The sequence below is a fragment of the Gadus macrocephalus genome, chromosome 13, assembly GCF_031168955.1.
Source record: "Gadus macrocephalus chromosome 13, ASM3116895v1".
Taxonomy (NCBI): domain Eukaryota; kingdom Metazoa; phylum Chordata; class Actinopteri; order Gadiformes; family Gadidae; genus Gadus; species Gadus macrocephalus.
The window spans coordinates 18130578-18134940 of NC_082394.1; positions in this window are offsets into that span (position 1 = coordinate 18130578).

Below are 4363 nucleotides of genomic sequence, written 5' to 3' on the forward strand. Positions count from 1 at the left end.
CGATGAGGGTTTGATGACTCGTCCCTCCTACTCGGTAAGGTGTTGCATTGCAGAGCACAGGCGCGTCAGGGAAGAAAGTTCATCTTGGGACAAGGCAGGCCAGCATTACCACAAAGGATACAATACCTATAGAACTAATGCCTTTATTGGCTATTTTCAGAGCAGGCTGTATAGCTTGACATTATATTGTGGCACCTCAATTCAACATGACTTGTGTAATACTGCGTAATAAATACAAAATAATCAATACATTTTGTCTAGCCCATATATAAGGCTGCATATTGATGCTATGCAAATATTGACATAGTTACATAGTTAAATATGAACAGCCTATTTCTTTAATCAAGGCGTAAGGTGGCCTGTGAACCCAAGTACCAAATAAATGGAGATTGCATACAACTGTTTCAGACCACAAATCACTTTATCTATTGTTATTTATTTAAAATATATATTACATATATATTTGATTTTTTTTTAATCAGCCAACGATAAAGTGTTGCTAATTGTCAACCAAATACAGTATTTGTTTTGCTCCTAAGGTAATCAAACAGTAAGCTGTACACACATCAGTATCTGCCAATCAAATCAGTGGCAGGAAATACAGTCAGGCTCCATTATCTGCCATAAAGGCACGCGCCTGGTCAGACCCAGCGCCAGCCACTGTCTTTCAGATCTGACAGTTTGTCAAAGTGAACAAAAGCCTTTGCTCCCTCTCTCACTCTCACTCTTTTCTTCTCTCTCGGTCTCTCCCTCTCTTTCTTTCATACACATTACACACACACAAACACACAAACACACACACACACACACACACACACACACACACACACACACACACATACTCAATAGCAAAATCTCACACTAACACAAAAGCACATGCACATACACACACTAGGCAAAGACAAGCATATTGCTGAGTAGTCAGGTAAACGGGTTCTATGACTCATTGTCAAAACATGCCAGTCAATATAAAAAAACGTAGGCAGGTGGTGCAAAGCTATTCCCTTTAGTAATATGATTATAAATATTACACTATAACCTGTGTACAAGCTGTAGTTAAGTAACATACAAACTCAATGATCCGTGATACAGTTTGATCCACCTGCCCAGCAACATTTCTTTCAGCCCTTTTATGATTGGACAGAAAACCGCCCAATCTGGTAACACTGGCTCTGATGGGTTCAGTCCTACCAGACTGATGCTCGCAAGTATAAACCAAGCCATCACTCAAAGTCTGCTTTCGTCCAAATCTGATTAAACGATCATTCTAAAAGCAAACAATGTTCCCAACCGATTTCTTCAACGGACCGCAGCACCGATAGGACTGTCATCCATCTCGAGATCGAAGGGAGGGTGTCACATGGTCTCCTGAGAGTTAAAACTAAAAGAAAAGTAAACACGTGCATAGGTTCGTGAACATTGTAAATCCTTTTCATTCTAATCTGGTTATTTTGTCTCTGTTTGTCTCTGTACCACGTCTGTTTCCCAGCAGCTGTTTCTATTTAGTAATCGACCAGTTGCTTTAAACAAAATATTTGTTATGTCCTTTATGAGCAGTGAGAGGTGTGCGATATCTTTCTCAAGGGGCATCTACAGGTAGACGCTGGAACCTTAACCACCGCTAGACCATCCTGCCCACTTCATTGGAATCGGATTCAACTCATCCGTGCTGCCGATCCACTCTGTTCATATACCTGCATCTCCTCCACCCCCTCCTCCACCACCTCCACCCTCTGGACGAGTCCCTCCACGGGGGGGGGGGAGGCTGCGCACGAATCATGTAGGCTCATTAGCTGCGGTACACGGCGCCGGCTCCCACTGTGACAGCCTCCTCTTCATCCTCCTCTTCGTCTTCTTTTAAATTCCATCTACGGAGAGAGCAAGGCTCTCTTCCTGAGCTTGGCCCCGGTCCTCCCTGCCCGGTCATTACAGACGGGTTGGTTTTAGCTCCTGCCGTGGGGGTTTAATTGAAGCCCATCACTGTGTGTCTATATGCCGATAACTACAGTTCAGTGCGTCCCGCTGTTTCTCTAATAATGCTGGGGGAATATGTCGCCTCACTCTCAGAATTATACAGGCCGCTGTTTTCCGTCGAGCTCTTTGAGTGTTACGAGCTCATCTGATGTTCAGCAGCGGGGGAGCTGTTTTGATGAGCTCAATGGGGTTCCTTTTTTTGGTGAGTTTTCCAGACATGTTGCAGTGATGAGCGAGGGCACAGCACGGACCATAAGGCGGTATCATCAGGCGGCTCGGGGGAACTTTATAACGGAGGGTGTCGCGACCACTGGGCTATATGGTACGTCCGTGATTAAAGAATTTTGTTATTAGTATTCTTCTGTATCTATTACATTTTCTCAGGAAGTCTCATTCAGATTGAAATCTCTTTTGTAGGAGAGCCCGGATATAAGTTCATTAACATAAAATATCACATGCAAGACGTGATAGTTGAGATACACTCATTGGCCAAGCACGTCCACCAACGTGAACCGTTTGAGAGGGATGTACAGGGTAACATGGCTGGTTAGTCAAGGGAAAGGTTCAGCTGAATCTGATCGTATCTGCAGTGTACCAAGATCCATGTGTAATGTGGAGGTACCATCTGGGATTTGAAACTCCCTGTCATGACGTTTAACCTTTGACCTTTGCCTCTTAACGCTTGGCATGACCAGTCTCCTTCTCTAGCTGCCCGCGTTGAGGAGTATTCCAAGTTTCAAGAAAGTAGGGTAGGCCAAGGGGTAACGAAAAAAAATGGATACTATAACTAATTTATCTTAGATTTGCCCCCAATTTGCCAATGCTGTGACATATATAAAATTGTAGGTCAATGCCAGGGTATAATAGGGCATTAATGAAGACTGCCCTGAATTGTAATCTGAAACACAAAGTGAGAACCAAGAGCCGTATGTTCATTTAACACACTCTCCTAATTGGCAGGATATTGAAAATGTAAAAACCTTTATCGAACCATGAACAGACCCAAGCGAAAGAAATAACTTTGACTCGGTTGTATCCCGATCGCATCGAATCACGTTGTTTAATGACCTGTAACAAGAGGCTTCCTTTTGCGCTTTCCCCTTCATGTTTTCAGAAGAAGGATAAAAACATGCATGATCGCATCTGCTCAGTTAATTAAAGATGAGTCTAGCAACGCGTCGCTGCTGCTTTCGTTTTCTATTTCGTTTTTCTACACAATGATCATCTTCATGGATGCCACCCATGCCACCAGAACATACAAACGGGAAACATCAGAAAAACCGAGAAAGGAAAGAGACCTTGTGATTGCCTGATACATAGCGTCTCTCTGTTAAGACGGGTGGAAAACATTTATATTGTGGAGGGAGGGAGATGCTAGGGGGTTTTAGGGTAGGATTGGAGAGAGAGAGAGCTACTATATCGTCTAGCAAATGAGGACACCTCCTCACTCTGACAGTGATCCATATGCCCAGAGGAGAAATGTGACTTATGATTAATCATTGCTTCTACAAGACCCCTTCCCTCCCCACGCCCCCATCACAGCCCCTCTTCTCCTCCCGGTCCCTTAATCTGCCCTCATTCACCAACCTACATTCCCCAATCGATAAACCTCACCCTCATCCCGCAGGAAAGACAGAGAGAAAACAAAATTACTGAGAAAAAAAGTTTTAAACCAGTTCAAGCCTTTGAGCCTGAAGCAGTTGAGAGTGTTTTTGGAGGTGATCTTTGATGTCTTTCTTTCTGTGTGTTTCTGTGTGTTTTTTGTGTGTGATAATGTTGTGGTTTTCTCAGAGTAGAAGAAATGTGAGCGTTGTGTCTGAATGTGCGCTGTGATGATAGAGCCACGGTCTAGGCTACATTAGGAAAACTTGACGTCTGACCCAGTGATTACGCTTCTGGGGGAACGTCTCAGCTCATTGACAACCCCTTCAAGAAGTCACCAGTTATTTGGTGTTCTGTCACATTCTCGTTGTGTCAGTGCCGATTCAACCTGGTGCTTCATTTAACTTTGGTGTTAAGAGGCTTCGATGACACTGACAAATGCAGAAATGCAGAAGCAAACATATTTGCCACACAGCTTAATTAGATATTATAAATGAAAACTTCCCAATTTATATTCTCTGTAGGGTTGTTAAGCATAACCCTAAAATTAGTGGAAAACACTTCAATCACTTTAGTTTGCATAGCTTTCGACTATGAAACAAATACGAATCTCTCATTTGAGTAATACGGCTACTCTCAAACGACGTGGTGATTTTTCGGGCACGACAGAGTGATGACAGATGATTCTGGACAGAATGATGATGAATCGCTTTACAAAATTAATTTCCATCCTTACCAGGTTTTGCTCACTAACATTTTTGCTGTTCTTGCTTTTTCCCTCGCTCCC